Below are 18,296 nucleotides of genomic sequence, written 5' to 3'. Positions count from 1 at the left end.
CTCACAATATTTATGGGGACACATCTATACGATATTTTCTCTGAAACCTAGACCTTTAATTGCATAAACTATAGTTTAAGTTTTGAAATTCATTTTAGGTGTTCAGGTGACATATTAACTCAAGGATATGTGAGGATTAAAGTAAGCATCCACAATGCCAAGTTAATATAAATGCTTCATTAATTAATCCAAAGGAATGTGAAGATTAGTTCTTATCAGAGATTTTACTTATATACAGTTACAATAAAACAAATGGAAGTAATAAGATCATTTCATTAATAAACTCTATAATTCAGCTAAAATGTTCTTAGTTTAGAGGCAAGAACATTGATTGGGAATCAAGATTTCATGAATTTATATCAGAAACTCCATTATATTTTATATTAGTGTTTAATACTTCTTGTTTTCCAAGCATTAACTGTTAACCTTTTAATCTTCTTTCCAGAGTACCTACCAGAGTGTCCTTTTCAAACATATTTCTAATTTGTCCTATCCATGTTTAAACTCCTTCAATAACTTTCTATTGTTTATTCTTAACATAACTAAACTTCTTCCTATAACCTACAGAGCATTATATGATCTGAATTTTGCTTACCTATCTAGACTCCTCTTTCAGTGTTTTCCCTTGCTCTATACTGCTACTCTACTGATAAGTTATTCCATCCATCCTATCAGCCCCAACCTCCACTGGCATTTTGTAAAATGATTTCCTGAAATATTTCCATTCCCTTTCCCAACTTAGATAAGCTGTACTCACCCTTCATTTTCTCAGAAAAGCCTTCCCTGAACTTTCAGACTAGTTTGTATTACTCTATGATATTTTCTCATAGCATGATGTATTTTGCTTTGTAGCCCTTATTTTATATTTGATGCTTAATAAAGGTTTGGTGTCCAGTTACAGAGTTCCATGAATTTAGAAACTTGTCTTTGTGTTTTTATCATTTAAACTCAATGTTTATAGTTATACCTGTATATAGTTTGTATCTATCTGATGTGGGGGTTTTTTGCATAAAGAAATGAATTCCAGAATCACCAATTTACATATGTTAATATTACAAATCACTTTTTTTCTAACTACATAGTATATATGGTTGTAGTTTGTTGATGCATGTGGTGTCCTCTGAAAATGTTAAGCCCTGATATTATTGCTATTCTCTTATGTTCTACCTACCATCTCCATAGCCCCTAAAAAGGCTAAGCCCACTATAATTGTTATTCAATTTATTCATTCACAGATATGAATTAAAAATCAAGATCTATTACTCAGTGCAATTTGATTAGAATGTCTTGTGGGACTAATCTGAAAAAAAGCCCACTTATGGGGTGACTGTACATAGAAAAAGTAATTAATTTCATTCTTTTTTAAATTTAAATCCAAGCTAGTTAACATATAATGCAATAATGATTTCAGGAATAGAATCCAGTGATTCATCACTTACATATAACACCTAGTGCTCATCCCAACAAGTGCCCTCCTTAATGCCCATCACCCATTTAACCCATCCTCCCACCCAAGAAAAGAAATTCAACTTGTTAGTTTAGTAAATGTTTATTGAGCTCTTACTATACTCTTTGCATTGAATATACAGTGGGTGAAGAGGACAATATGTGTCAGATATAGAATTTAACTTGTAAGCTAAATTTGAAATGGGGTCTTAGAGTAGAATTAAAAGTCATATAAAAATATTCAGCAGATTGAAGGAAAAGAAATTCTAGATGGAAACAAAAGTGGATTGCTATTAAAGTAGTAAGTACAGTACCATGTAAACAATTGTTTAAGAAGTATATTTATTTGTGAAAAGAATAAATAAAGTTATAAGAAATACAAATGTCAGGACGGCCTTAAAAAGTAGTATGGCCAGAAAGAAAACAAAGAACTTGGGCAACAAGGAAAGCAATTACAAGATAGTTTGTATCTACAGATATCTAAGGTTCTGGAAAAGAGTTTCAGGTTAGTAAAGACAAGCAGCTCCAAAGAACGGAGGAAGGACTATAATTATGTGAGATGTTAAAGGTTTCATACATATTTTCATAAATCCTCAGATCTGAATGCTATGGATGCTAAGAATTAGCAAAGAAAGCATGGTAACTTTCATTAATAAATTAGAGATAGTGATTTGGATTCTTATAATTCTAACACAGAAAGATAGCCAAATTATAAAACTGTTCAAAGGTAGACCGCATCTAAGAAACTGGGTATTATCCTCATAAAACTGCATGTAGGAAGTCAGTATCAAAACTTACTAATTTTTGACTTCCATGAATATATAGGGAAGATGAGAACAGACTTGAGAAGGAAGTATCAGGAAAGGTAGTTAAGAATGCTTCTAATTCTTTCAAGGTTCTTAGTTGCAGATAACTGAATCTTCTCTAGCTGGTTTAAGCACAATAGGATTTTAGAGGATGATAGCTATCTTACAGAATTTCTCAGAAGCTAAGGATCAAGTTTCTGTGCTATACCATTAGAAATAAATGGAGCCAGGAGAAATACTGAACTGCACACAGAAACTGCTAGAGATGCCACCTGCCAGCGACCAGACACTCGAATTCTGCCGCAGCTGCCCCAGAATGATGAAAAGTCCCTCCCACAAGATCTGTTTTCTTTGGGAGCAGATGCCTCTTCACATTTCTCTGCTTTATTGAAATTAGGTAACAGATCTGCATGCTAAGTGCAAGTAAATTTGGAAAGTGCAGTTTGTAGCTTTCCAGCATTTACAGTGCAAGCAGACATGCTAGAAAGGGATTGGGATGGGTATGACAAGAGCCAAACTGTTGTGTTTTCTATAATTGGATGTTGTTTGGTTGTGTTCATCAGTGTCCCAACATTGTAGAAAAGGAAGCTAGGATGAAATACATTATGAAGGGGCATTCCAAATAATCTCTAGGGTTAGGATTACAAGGGGAAGTGACACAAATAAGAGGTTGCCCAAGCAGTAGTATAATAGATAAACCTTTCTTTGCTAGTTCTTCTGGATGGCTGTAGAAAGCAGGGAGGTTAACAGTGAGGCAGAGTGGAATGTAAAATTGGTACATTTTAAAAATGGATGACTTTAGTGAGCTCAGAATACAAAATGTCAGTATTTAAAAATTACATTTAGCTCATAAACACAAGAGGCATAGAGTGGCTAAATGTCCAAGATTTTGATTAAAGAACCATATGCACATAGATGGACCTCAAGGAAATGATGAAGGCAAAGCTCATCTGGCTTTTATTACATCATCTTTAATTAGCATGAGACAGCAAACTCTATCTGGAATTATTAAAGCCTGGGAGAATGATAATTCAGGAAGATATAATGGACACAGAATTTGTAAATCCACTTTGTATATACTGATTTACATTTAAGGTGAGAGAAGCAAATACTGATTGTATTTGGAAGGACAGTCCACTGAACAGGTGCTGGAGATCAATCAAGGTAATGCTTACCACATATTTGGCTAGTGTGTTAATTATATATCAGTAAATAATAGAATAAGTTAGTAACTTTAACTTCATTGATTATTACAAATATGCTTATTGGGAATAGGAATAATCCCCAGGGAATATGGAGACCTGACTATCTAACACTCAATAACATAGGCTGTGGGTCAGTCCCAGTGGGATTTGAACTTCTTTTTTTTCTTTTTTAATGAAAAATGTACTCTTTAGTCCCTATCACCCATTTCCCCCATCACCCAACCCACCTCCCTTCTGGTAGCTATTAGTTTGCCCTCTATAATTAAGAGTCTGTTTCTTGGTCAGTTTCTCATTGTTTTTCCTTTGTTCATTTGTTGTGTTCTTAGATTACACATATGAATGAGATCATATGGTATTTGTCTTTCTCTGACTGATTTATTCTGCTCAGTATTATACTCTCTAGCTCTATCCATGTTGTTGCAAATGGAAGGATTTCATTATTTTTTTATGGCTGAGTAATATTCTGTAGTGTGTGTATGTATGTGTGTGTATATATATATATTTGCATACATATATATATATACTTGTGTGTATATATATGTATATATTTGTATACACACACACACATACACACTACATATTCTTTATCCATTCATCAATCAATGAACACTTGGGCTGCTTGCATTTATTGACTATTATAAGCAATGTTGCCATAAACATAGGGGTGCATGTGTCCCTTTGAATTAGTGTTTTTGAATTTTGTGGATAAACACCCAATTGTGTGATTCCTGGATCAGATCATAGAGTAGTTCTATTTCTAATTTTTTGAGGAACCTCCATACTATTGTCCACAATGGCTTCCCCACTTATCATTTTGTTTTAAAAAAAACTTTTTTAATGTTTTATTTATTTTTTGAGACAGAGAGAGACAGAGCATGAGCAGGGGAGGGAAAGAGAGAGAGGGAGACACAGACTCCAAAGCAGGTTCCAGACTCTGAGCTGTCAGCACAGAGCCTGACACGGGGCTTGAACTCACAAACTGAGAGATCATGACCTGAGCCAAAGTCGGATGCTTAACGGACTGAGCCACCCAGGCGCCCCTCCCCACTTAACATTCTTACCTACAGTACAAGAGGTTTCCTTTTTCTCCATATTCTTGCCAACACATGTTGTTTCTTGTGTTTTTAAGTTTAGCCATTCTGACAGGTATAAGGTGATTTCTCCTTATAGTTTTGATTTGCATTTTCCTGATGATGAGTGATGCTGAGCATCTTTTCATTTATTTGTTTGCCATCTGTATGCCTTTGGATAAATGTGAGTTCGTCTTCTGCCCAGTTTTTAATTGGATTGTTTTTTGGGTGTTGAGTTGTATCATTTCTTTATATATTTGGGATACTAACCCTTTACTGGATGTCATTTGCAAATATCTTCTCCCATTCAATAGGCTGCCTTTTTGTTTTATCGATTGTTTCCTTTGCTGTGCAGAAGCTTTTCATTTTGATGTAGTCCCAATAGTCTATTTTTGCTTTTGTTTCCCTTGCCTCAGGAGACATATCTAGAAAAATGTCACTACAGCCAAAGTCAAGAGATTACTGCCTGTGCCCTCTTCAAGGATTTTTATGGTTTTAGGTCTCACATTTAGGTATTTAATCCACTTTGAGTTTATTTTTGTGCATGGTGTAAGAAACTGGTCCAGTTCATTTTTATGCATGTGGCTGTACAGTTTTTCCAATGCAGTTTGTTGAAGAAACTGTCTTTTTCCCGTTGCATATTCATTCTTTCTTTGTCAAAGACTAACTGACAATATAAATATGGATTTATTTCTGGGTTTTCTATTCTATTCCATTGATTTATATGTTTATTTTTATGCCAGTACCACACAGTTTTAATTACTACTATTTTGTAATATAGCTTGAAATCTGGAATTGTTTTACTCAGATTTTGTTTTTTCTTTTTAAAGATTGCTTTGGCTATTTCAGGTCTTTTCTGGTTCCATGCAAATTTTAGGATTGTTTGTTCTAGTTCTGTAAAAAACACTGTTGGTATTTTGATAGGACTTACATTAAATCTGTAGATTGCTTGGGGTAATATAGACATTTTAACAATATTTGTTCTTCCAACCCAGAAACATGCACTGTCTCTCCATTTCATTGCATCATCTTGAATTTTTTTCATCGGTGTTTTACAGTTTTCTGAGTATAGATTTTTCACCTCTTTGGTTAAGTTTATGCCTAAATATCGCTTTGGTAAAATTATAAATGGGATTATTTTATTAATTTAACTTTCTTTTTTTTTTAAATATTTATTTATTTTGAGAGAGAGATGTGCACGCATGAGCAGGGGAGGAGCAGAGAGAGAGGGAGAGAGAATCCCAAGCGGGCTCTTCACTGTCAGTACAGAGCCTGATATGGGGCTCGAGATCACAAACTGTGAGATCATGACCTGAGCTAAAGTCAAGTTAGACACTTAACCTACTAAGCCACCCAGGCACCCCCTTAATTTCATTTTCTGCTACTTCATTATTAATGTATAGGAATGCAAGAGATTTCTGTACCTTAATTTTGTATCTCATGAATTTACTGAATTCATTTATCAGTTCTAATAGTTTTTTGGGTTTTCTACATATCTTGCCATGTCCTCTGCAAATAGTGAAAGGAAAGTTTTACTTTTTTCTTACCAGTTTGGATGCCTTTTATTCCTTTTTTTTTTTTTTTCCTGATTGCTGTGGCTAGGGATTTTAGTACTATGTTGAATAAAAGTAGTAAGAGTGGATATCCCTGTCTTATTCTTGACCTTAGGGGAAAAGTTCTCAGTTTTTACCATTGGGTATGATATTGGCTGTGGGTTTTTCATATAAGGCCTTTATTATATTGAAGTGTGTTCTCTCTAGAGCTACTCTGCATAGGGTTTTTATCATGAATGGATGTTGTACTTTGTCAAATGTCTTTTCTGCATCTATTGAAATGATCATATGGCTTTTATCTTTTCTCTTATTGATATGATGTATTACACTGATTGTTTCACAACTATTAAACCACCCTTGCATCCTGGGAATAAATCCCACTTGATTGTGATGTATGATTTTTTTAACGTATTGTTGGATTTCATTTGCTAATATTTTGATGAGGATTTTCACAACTATAATCAAGAGAGATATTGGCCTGTAGTCTTTTTTTTTCTTTCCCTTTTTGTGGTGTCTTTGTCTGGTTTTGGTATCAGGGTGAACCTGGCCTCATAGAATGAATGTAGAAGGTTTCCTTCTTCTATTTTTTAGGATAGTTTTAGAAGAATGAGTATTAACTCTTTAAGTGTTTGGTAGAATTTGCCTATGAAGCCATCTGGTCCTAGCCTTTGGTTTTTTTGGGGAGTTTTGATTACTGACTCGACTTTATTGCTGGTGATTGGTCTGTTCAAATTTTCTATTCCTTCCTGCTTTAGTTTTGGTAGGTTATATTCCTAGGAATTTATCAATTATTTCTAAGTTGTCCAATTTATTGCCATATAGGTTTTCATAAAATTCTGTCACAACTGTTTGTATTTCTGTGGTATTGATTGTTATTTCTCCTCTTTCATTAGTAGTTCTGTTTACTTGGGTTCTCCCCTACCCCATTTTTTTAGAGTCTTGCTAGAGGTTTATCAGTTTTGTTGATCTTTCAAAGAACCAGCTCCTGGTTCATTGACCTGTTCTATTGTTTTGTTTGTTTTTAGTTTCTATATCATTTACTTCTGCTCTAATCTTTATTTTTTTCCTTCTTTTTGCTGGGTTTGGGTTTGTCTATTCATTTTCTAACTCTTTTAGGTGTAAGGTTGGGTTGTTTATTTGAGACCATTCTTGCTTCTTGAGGTAGATCTGTGTTGCTCTAAACTTTTCTCTTAGAACCACGTTTGCTACATCCCAAAGATTTTGGACTATTGTGTTTTCATTTTCATCTATTTCCATGTAATTTATTTTTTCTTCAATTTATTGGTTGGCCCATTCATTGTCAAGGGAATATTGAGCTGTGGCTTTCTCACACTCAATAACATAGGCTGCAAGTTAGTCCCAGTAGTATTTGAACTTTTTTGAAGTGCGCTAATAAACTGCAGATAACACATTATAGCCCAAGAAGCTGTAGTAGATATTAATTTCTTGAAGGATGACAGATTGTGTTTCTGCAATTTTCAGATGTTCTAGAAAGGCTTGTTTGCAAACCTAATGTTCCTTACAGTCTTACTACTATTTGTATTGAGTCCCTATAGGGTAAGCAATAAATCCACATTTTCTGCAAAGAGCAGCTTATGTAGATATAATAGGGACCTTTGATAAGCTGTAATTATCTTAAATATAGAAAATGGAATCATTCAAGAAATATTTAATGATTGCTGCCTTCTAGGCACTGTGGTATAACAACAAGAGAAACAATGTATCTGCTATCATGATGCTTATTATCTATAACTGAAACACAGACAATAAACAAGTAAACACATAAAGATATAGAATGTCAGATGGCAATATGTGTTGTCAAGAAAAATAAGACTGGGTACAGAGAATAGAGATTAGGGTGGGGTGTGAAGGACTCATTCAGGGTTTTCAGTAAAAGTCTTGCAACTGAAGGAACACTAGAGTGAAGGCCTGATAGATATGATAGTGTAAGACACATGATTGTCTAAAGGAACAGGATCTTCAGTAGAAGAATCAAGGCAAAGGACCCAGGCAGAGGCATGCTTTTCATGGACCAGTAAGCAAGGATCCTTATGTGGCTGGAATAGAATACAGAAGAGAGAAGAAATAAAACAGAAAACGAGCAGAAGGCCAGATCAAGTCTCAGAGGCCATGGTAAAGGATAGCAGTTGTCACAGTACTCATTTGTTTAAAACCATTTTAGAAATTAAAACCCAGCACTAATAAGGTATAAGGAACAACATAGAGGTAACAGGGTCCAAGGTTGAATTGAAAAATCTAAAGGAACAAATTTATGCAAAGTGCAAAGTAAACCCTTCTGTTGTTTTCACACTACTACCTCAGTACCCCAATAACTTTCCTACTTTAGGAAATAATCTGTGGATTCACTCATTCCTCCATGCAGGAGATTAGTAACTTTTCAGGAGAGATGTGGGAGCTTATCATGCATTAAGTTGTGTTATTCTTGGGGTGAGGCTTTAAAAAGCAGCTTAATAGATCCTGTGTACTTTGCAGAGTAGTAGGTTGTGAGTTCCCTAAAACAAAGATGTTTTGCCAGTATGGAATAATCTAACTTATTTTCAGTGGAAGACAGGTGTTCATTGGAACATAAGGCTAAACTATCATATACTGTAAGGTTAAATATGAATAAACTTGTAGCCTCCAAAAGCAAGTAAGTAGAAAACTGTATGGAGGAACTACAGAAACTAACCAAATAATAAAATGTAAACACAGCTCTTTCTATAAGAGAAACCAGGAAATGTCCTCCAAGAGACAGTCAGGTCTAAGTAAAGCATGTGTCACCTTCCTATTTCCATGCTGTACTTGTCCCCTTGACATTCTCTACACCAGTTGTCCTAACAACTCCTTCCATTTCTTTGTATCTTCTCCTCAAACTTTTTCTTGTTGCCATCTGAAAGTCCTGCGCCCTTACCAAAAATGCATTCCACCTTCAATTTCTTCAATGATTGTTTCCTTCTTCTCCCATTCTTACTGCTGCAGAGGAAGCTCCATTCTCCCATTAAGTAGTGATGCTCTTTTTCTAGCATTCTTGCCATTCGATGCATTCCACTGTCTACAAGTGGGACTCTCATGCCTTTCTCACTCTGAGATCCTTGCCAAGCCTCTGCTAAGGTATAAACAAGCAGACAGACGAACAACAAATCTGCATATGCACGTATACACACAACCTCAAACTGCTTCATTGAGGTTTGCCTACGAGTCTTCTCATTTTGTGTCTGCTTTATAATTATCCATATTATTATGCCTCCTCATTTGCTGAGGGTAATCATGAACTGCGCAATTGTTTTGGCCCATGTAACACTTTGACCTCAGTTCACTGACCTCGTCTCCAAACGTCCCCTCTACTTCACTCCAAAGCCATTTCCCATAGCATAATTTGACATTCACCTGAATCTGATCTGCTCCTGCTTTCCAATAATTTAGAACTCCTACTCTGTGTATTACCCTCCCACACACACATTTTGATCAGGTTATTCATTAAATACATTAATTTGCAAATTTCATGGACACGTCTAATATTCCTAAATTTTTCTGTTTATTTGCAAATTACCCTTAAAACTTAGATTCCATGGGCTTTTGTTTTTCTATTCTCTTGATATTACTCTAACTCTCTTGATCTTTATTCTCTTTACTGTGTTTGTCCATAAAAATTATACCTGAAACCAAATGCAACTTATTTCAAAATTTTTTCTACCTAATGGAAATAATCACAAAACTGAGATGATTGGTTTTGGTACAATTTCATGACTCCCAAACTCAAAACTTGTCTTAAGCTGCCAAACACCTTTGTTCAGTTTATTTCTCCTCACTTGAAATGATTGTTTCAAACCTTCACTCTTCCCAGATCTGATTTTTCCTTGCTTCTCACTCATGGTCCCCAACAAATAAAAGCAAAGAAAAAAAAAGAAAAAGAAAAGAAAAAAAGAAATGTCTTAGAGCTTCTTCAATTTCTTACTAAAAATTTACAAATATTTGTTTTCAAAATCTGAGTTCCTTCTTCCATCCTGACACAAAGCAGGAATCTTCTCCTCAAAAGTTGAGTATGTGTATAAATTATTATATAAAGTTGTAGTGTACAAAATAGTGTTACCATTGATTGTAGGCAATTAAGAAAATTTCAAGTGTAATTTTTATTATTTTTAACTTAGTCTTTCACTTGAGAACTTAAGTAAGATGAGATTCTACAGTGCTAGGAAATGAAACTTAGAAAAACTGATAGTTCAACTAATATCTTAAAAAAAGAATAAGGAGGAGTTGGGCAGGTGATGATAGCACACATGAAAACCTAGAGGAAAGAGAGAGCTCAACATTGTTGAGAATTTAGAAAATGATATGAATGGGATTCAAAATGCAAATATATGTGGGGGTAAGGGAGAAGGGATAGAAATGAGGCTAAAGACACATATGCAGATGGAGGGTTTATAATTTACACTAAGTTTTATTTGAAGGGGAAATAAAATCATTGGAAAGGTTTAAACAAGAAAAGACTTCATAATTTGGGTATACATTGCTCAGTAAAACAGACATGGCCTTTGACCCAATGAAGTTAATGGTCTAGTGGGACTTAAATAAGATCATAGTTCCATTTCAAAATGATTATTTTGCATAATTTCCAAGGTGTATAAGTGTATAGTGGATTTTTCCAGAGGCTATAGGACATGTGATATTGCAATATATTGAATATCAAAGTATACATGAGAATCCAGCTGGTGCAATTAAGGAAGAAATTAAAAAGATTTGCAGGACATCTGGGTGGCTCAGTGAGTTGAGAAACTGACTTTCTTGATTTTGGCTTGAGTCATGACTTCACAGTTCAAGAGAATGAGCCCTGAGTCCAGCTCTGTGCTGACAGTCAGAGCCTACTTGGGATTCTCTCACTCCCTCTGTACCTTCCCTCCCCTGCTGGTTCTGCTCTGTTTCTCTCTCTCTCTCCCTCTCTCTCTCTCTCTCTCTCTCTCAAAATAAATAAAACTTAAAAAAATATATGCAAAAATGGAAAACACTGCTATTCTCACTAACCTTTTGTTTTATAAAATAGTTATTTCTCATAAAAATATAATTTGTTAACATGCAATTACAATTCAATGAAGACTAAGAATTTTAGAAATATTTGATACCTAATATACAGTAAGTATAAATAGATATAACTCACATAAACTAAAGTATTTTGGTGTTCAACATAAATTAGAGTTGCAAGGGGTTCTTAAACCAAAACTTTTGAGATTCACTATTATGCTGGACAGAGAATGTAAGTTTCCAATGTTCTTCTTTCTTTCTTTCTTTCTTTCTTTCTTTCTTTCTTTCTTTCTTTCTTTCTTTTTTCTAAATCATTATTTGTACCCATCGTTTTGATGGCCTAGCTAGTAAATGATACCTAATTAGAGATGGAGAAAATATTTTTATAAGAGATTCTCCAACATACAGAAAGCAAGTTCTCTTTTCATTTTTGAATCTGTGCTATCTGTTCAATATGTGTCATATATTTTTCATGAAACTAGGATAAAACTCTTTCTAGAATTTAATACTTAATGCATTGTTAGTTTCATAAAACATCTATCGTCTTACTGTTTTACACAAAAATTTTTTTGCTATGGAAGAAACTGCATAGATATCCAGAAAATCATACCTTCATGTAAAGATTTTCAAAGAGTTAATATTATTGAAATCATAACGCTAATCACTATAAAACATAGAGATCTCTATATGTAGGAAAATTCATATCATAAGGAATGCTCAAGAAAAATGAGAGCATTAAGAAAAAATCTAATGAAAAAAATAAAGGTAAGGGGCGCCTGGGTGGCTCAGTTGGTTAAATGTCCGACTTCAGCTCAGGTCACAATCTCGTGGTTTGTGAGTTCGAGCCTCGCATTGGGCTCTGTGCTGACAGCTCAGACCCTGGAGCCTATTTCAGATTCTATGTCTCCCTCTCCCTCTGCCCCTCCCTTGCTTGTGCTCTCTCTCTGTCTCTTAAAAGATGAAAAAATGTCAAAACATTTTTTAAAAAAAGAAAAAAAAGAAAGGGAGAAGAAACAGATTCCTTAATGTGAATACATATCACCATGAAGTGGTTCATTTGACCAAATCATCTCTCCCATTCCTTTCTTTTACCTCCCCTATTTCATCACCTAGTAATTTATCCCTAATTATGGTTTGGAAAACTGGAGCAAGATCTGTGAAAGTCTTAACAGTTGAAGTTACATGATGATCTCTTTCAACTTAGAGTCTGGTGAGACCACCTTAAGTTTGCCCATCAAAAGCTCTGATTCCAGCATAACTACTATCTGAGAAAAGGCATGTATAAGCTCTGCACAGCTTTGGAAGCAGCTTGAGTTTGGAGACTGAAGGCAAATGATTGGGATTATTTCCATCATTCACAGTTCATGACCAATCATGTTAGTATTTTAGACTATTCAAAGAATTCTCCCAATACTAATATTTCCTATAGTTTGAGAGGCAGCAAAGTATAGTGGAAAAATCTAGGATTTTTATTCAAACAGACTTGACAGCTGAAATTCTGTCTCTTGGGGTAAGTGAATGTAGGTAACTTATCTACATATGTTAGTCTGATCTCTCATGAAAATGTGTATATCATCTTTTAGAGAGTTGGTGATTTTTAATGATACACATGTATGAATGTGCTAGAACAGTCAATAGCACATGTGTCCCATAAATAATTATTTTTTCTGATTTTATAATAAAAGCATCTTATATTAAATGCCCATAATCATGAGGTTTCTCACACAATTTGGAAACAGTTTTAAAGTCCAAAGTAGAAGTTCATTATAACAGTTTGGTACTAGCATTATTAACATTATTTTTAAAAAAATAAGTCCTCCATCATTCTTTTTCTCTGGCCATGGTTCATAAAGTGATCTACCTTTTTAATCTAATAATGTCTTAATATCTCATGAAAATGTAAATTTTTAAGATTATGGTTTCCTTTACACATGAGAAGACATATTTCATGATGAAGTTGTGTTAGAAATAAGATTTCTTCCATGAAAAATCCCACTTTAGGACCAAAGTTTATTTATATAATCTTCCTTTGAATGTCCCTTATTACATATTCTATAAATGTATATATGTATACTTATGTATGCATATGTATATAACTTTGGCTAATTTTCTTAGTTCACTATTTTTCTACTGCCTTGAAGTTCTTAGACAATAAATGATTAGTTACTTTGATTTTCATGATTAACTGCTATAAATTCCTTTTCTGTTAATATATTTAGCAACACTCAACTTGGTCTATTTCTTTATTCAAGCTTTGGATTTATAGCCTTACTTAGAAATTTGTTGGTTGAAGCACATTTGCTAAAAATGTGACGTAAATCAATTTGTGTCTTGCATAATTTGGCTTTCTGCTAACAGAAAGAAAAATTGGTTGTTTTAAAACTGTGTCTATTTAAATGCTAAAGACATAGCATAATTGTGTCACACAAGGAAGGGTCTTGGAAGAACATAATAAGGTATATAAAAGTGACTGTGAGTTCTTTATTTCACTTTATTTTGTTTCATTTTGTAATTTAATAAACACCAGTATACATATATGTATCAATACATGCACACACACACACACAAAGACACATATACACAGATAGAGTATATATATGCACACACACACACAATTTAGACCTCTATTGCCTAAATAGACACATCTCCAGAGATCTGAGATGGGGCATGAAGTATTTTTCTGGAGGTTCCGTTTACCTCAAAGATTTTGGGGTATTTTGTCATTTCAAAAACTATGGATATGCTATGGTGCATTGTGGAAGGTCTCAGGAATTTTTTTTTAATTTATTTTATTCATTTTGAGACACAGTGAGAGAAGGAAAATCCCAAGCAGGTTCTGGGCTATCAGTGCACAGCCTGATGTGGGGCTTGAAATCAAGAGTCAGATGCTTAACCGACTGAGCCACCCAGGCATCCCAGAAGGTCTCATGAATATTTAAGCTAAACCCAAACATTAAAAATAGAGCAAACTTCACTTTCACAGGGCTCCTCTGGACTAAGGCTTAATATTCCTTGATGTTAGGAGCACATCAATAGAAGTATGAAAAGCAACACCAGGAACTATTATTATGATTTTGTGTTTTTCATTATAAATAATTTTATTGGTTCTATTCACAGAATGTGCTAATATAAATTTTTTTCACTTAATTTAAAAGATTATACATACACTCAGGCTATCATGCATGAGCCCCCCACAACATGGCTCTACAATAATTCTCTGGCCTTAATTTCCATGATGCCACTAAACTTATTCCATTCTTCAATGAAATTTAAGTTTTTCAATGTGCCTATATAATCATAGATAATAAGAAGTCTGGAATACAAAAAAAAATAGGTCTTATATATCTTATTTTTATTTTTTTATTTTATTTTATTTTTATTTTTAAAATGTCAAAAATATTTAAGCTTTGAGAAATAAAGGCATGTTCTCAATGGCAGAAATCAAATTGGTGGTCAAGCCAGATCTAGAAGTAGGTCTTCTGTCATTCAGTTTCTTTGTGACATAGCATCCCATTCATTAAAAAGCCCCTATTCTCCCTAACCTGGAAAGTACTTTTCTCTTTCTCACTGTTAAGATCCTACCCGTATTTCAAGATAATTATCCTAATATCTTTTTTATTGCAAGTAGATTCTGATGAATATTGTATTGAATTTAATTGATTTTTTTATTATGCAAAGGGAGCAGCTACCTTAAACTTCAGCTCTTCAAAGTATTGTTCATTTCCAAAATTGTACAAATGCATTTACTTTTCTGATTTATTAATGTTTTGATTAAAATCATCTAAATTTTCTCAACAGTATGAATGAATATGAGTTAGGCAAATTGATCATTTGGCAGAAAAATGCCTTTTCAATCACTGTGATTTTAGATGAATTCTATAAGCTTTTAAAAACTGCAGAGTGTTTGAAAAATTAGTGCAGCTTTTAGATATCACATATAATCCCAATTATTTGTCCTTCTTTCCTGAGGAAACAGAAGACTTTTCAAATAAGAATGTAATGAAAATGAGACAAATCATACATTTCTTAATAGGTATTTTCCATTTAGATTAGTCATAATCTCAAATTACTTCTAACAAGCTCTCCTGATAAAGATATACCCAATTTAGCTATAGAAAGTGGCATTAAAGGAAGCACAGAATGACTGAAATTGTTTTAGAGACTGCAATTCAAGTGGTTTTACTTTCATTGTCAAGTATGGTTTCTTTACTGTAAATCAAAGAAATTTCTGAGTTACTTTAATTGGTAGAATACATTATTATCAAAAGCCTCTTTTTCCAAGGGCATTATATAATATGATTGAAAAATGACTAATAGTTAATGTGTGAATTTTTAATTAGGTGGTTTCTGCCATCCCTAAAACTCTACAGAAGAAAATCTAAGTAAAGGAATTTTAATGATGAAAACAATGTTTTTCTTAGAGGCCCATGATTTATTCCTCCTCCACTATCTTTCTATGGCTCCTTTTCACCCCTGCAGTTAATTAGAAGTACTTCAAATTTAATTGCCTTTTCATAAACTGTGCAACTCGTCACTCTGTAATATTTTGGTCCTGAACTTGAACTTCTCTGTACTTATTATCATTGATGACCTCTTTGACCATTCGGTGTGGTTCTCTTTCCATGTGCTGGTTTGACGGCAGCATCATTTGACCTCTCGAGGGGCCTTTCACCCAGATGAGTAAGAATTTACAACTAGTTGAGAAGCCTCAATCCCTCAAGGCTAATTAGCTTTGCTCTGTGTCTGGGATGGCATGCGTTGGCATGTCTATGGTACTAATTATGAAACGAAGGATGCAATGTATAGATGGAAGTAGTTTTAAATTTCTACTTTACATTAGATATCCAAATCATTATCCCTGGGACAGAAAAGTCCTGTCCCATTGTCCTTTGTTATTATTTTGTATAAATGATTCAGATTTATTTTGTACTTAATGGGATGTAGGCTCAGAATGTGATAAGATGTTTATAGATACTACAAAGTTGAAACTGTGAATTCTACTGCTTGATAAGTCTGACAAACAAACGAACGAATTAAGTTGCCTGAACTTTTTGGGAGGAATCAGTGAAAAGAGGTGGATTGGTAGCATCAAGTTCCAAATCACATTCACGTCAGAATCTATAAAGTAGTGCCAGTGTGCAACCACAGAAGAGGTGAGAAAATTCTGAACTTAACTCTTAGGCTAAATACCTTCATCAAACATGGAGGTTGTTCATACACTACCATATGTATTATAATGAATGGACAATTCCAGAAATTGCTTTTTTTAAATTTTTAAATACTTCCTTCAGATGATTCATGAAAGGTTTTCTATGTGAGAAAACAGCCTGTTTATTTGCTTTAACTTTTCAATTGTCTGTATAGTTTAAAACACTAATAAAAGGGAGAAAATAGAGTTTCAGGTTGTGTAATTTTTTTAAATCATGAATATATTAGAGATATAAAATAATAGGACACTAAAGTTGTAAAAGAATTAACATTTAACACGATGTGAGCAAAATTATAGACCTTCAGAAGACATTTTTTGAAGTGATTCTATAATCTAGTAAGCGCTTCTGGTATTAAATTTTATTTCAAAATTTTGTGCCTAAACTGTCCTTCTTATTCTCTTAAAAAAAAATCTGTTCTAAAAATGTTTAGATGTAATTATTACCACATAGGTCACTGGGTTATGTTATATATTATACTACATAATTTTTCTCAGCACATAGTTGTTATATGTGTGTGCTGAGACAATATATGTGAGTTTGAAATAACTATGATTCATAGATTAAGAGCTCTAATGGTAAAAAGGACAATATTCAAGAACAGATGGGTGATATAAGCAAAGAGACAGAAATTCTGAGAATCAATAGGGAATGCTAGAAATGAAAAACACTATAACAGAAAGAAAGAATGCCTTTGATGGATTCATAAGTAGACTGGACGTTGCCAAGAAAAGAATTACTGTCCTTACAGATACGTCAATAGGAACTTCACAAACTGAAGTGCACACATTATTTATCTTCTGCCATACTATAATTTACATATTTTTAAAGCACTAAGACTTGATTCATTTTATTGTACTTAAAGCCATCATGCTATTTCTTTGCTCAATTAACTTGGGGAAACATTTTTTTGGAAAATATTTTAAAATATCTTATTTTCCTGAAATATTTCAATACATGCATGCAAGCTCCCTTTTTTCTTAGATTTTTTTTTGTCCATCAGCTTATTAATTTAACTAGGTCACACTAATAAATGGCAGAATTGTGATTAAAACTCAGGTCTCACTGACTCCAGTTTCATGTGTTAATCACTGTAGCATATACAAATAATTCAATATTAAAGATGTAATTTCAATAAGAGATCACATATAAAAACTTAGGAAATATATTTAAGCTTTCCTTGTGCCTTAAAATAAGAACATGGTACCTCTGTTCTCACAGATTTGTTTGAATTAAAGGAGTTAATGTACAAAAATCACTGAACTATCACTTAGCATGTAGTAAGCACTCAATACCTGCTAGATATTATTAGTCTGTGCCAGAGAAAGATATCACATTATATGTTGGGTGATTAAAATAGAATGTTAATTTGGGGGTCTCTACAGAATTTGTAAATGGGGAAGTTTTGTGTAAGGTGAAGTGTAAATAATGATAAACATCCAGACATTCTAGGGCATACTTACATGTGGACCAATACATGACCTGAATCCATGCAGAACCATGCTGTGGTCAGAGACACACACCTTTTACTGGTTATGTGACCTTGGACAAGTTGTCTAAGCAGTGCCTTCTCTGAAAGGCAACATGGCCTAGTGATGAAAGGAGTAGATTCAGGAGCTGTGTTATCAGTTCAAATCCTATTTCTAATACGAGTTTTGAAACCATGTATAAGGTACTTAATTTCTCTGTAACTTAGTTCTCCTATCATTAAGTAGAGGATAAGTTGTAAATGCAGTTATATACCTCATGGGTTGTTGTATGATTTAAGTAATTTCTAGCTAGACTACTGGTTTCAGCTTCCATAGGTAATGAAATTGAATTGGCCACACCCATCCTTATAAGAACAACAACAAAACTGAACAAACTGAAAATGAATGACTCTTCTTGGATCCATCACAGAACCTGGGTAGCAGGATGAACTACCACCCCAAACTCGAGAATCAAGTGAATCCAAAGTCATGGTTGAGATCTCCTTACCTAAAGCAGAAGCCAT

This window comes from Panthera leo, chromosome B1, assembly GCF_018350215.1.
Source record: "Panthera leo isolate Ple1 chromosome B1, P.leo_Ple1_pat1.1, whole genome shotgun sequence".
Taxonomy (NCBI): Eukaryota; Metazoa; Chordata; class Mammalia; order Carnivora; family Felidae; genus Panthera; species Panthera leo.
The sequence above is the reverse complement of the archived record's forward strand: the minus strand, read 5'-3'. Positions refer to the sequence as shown.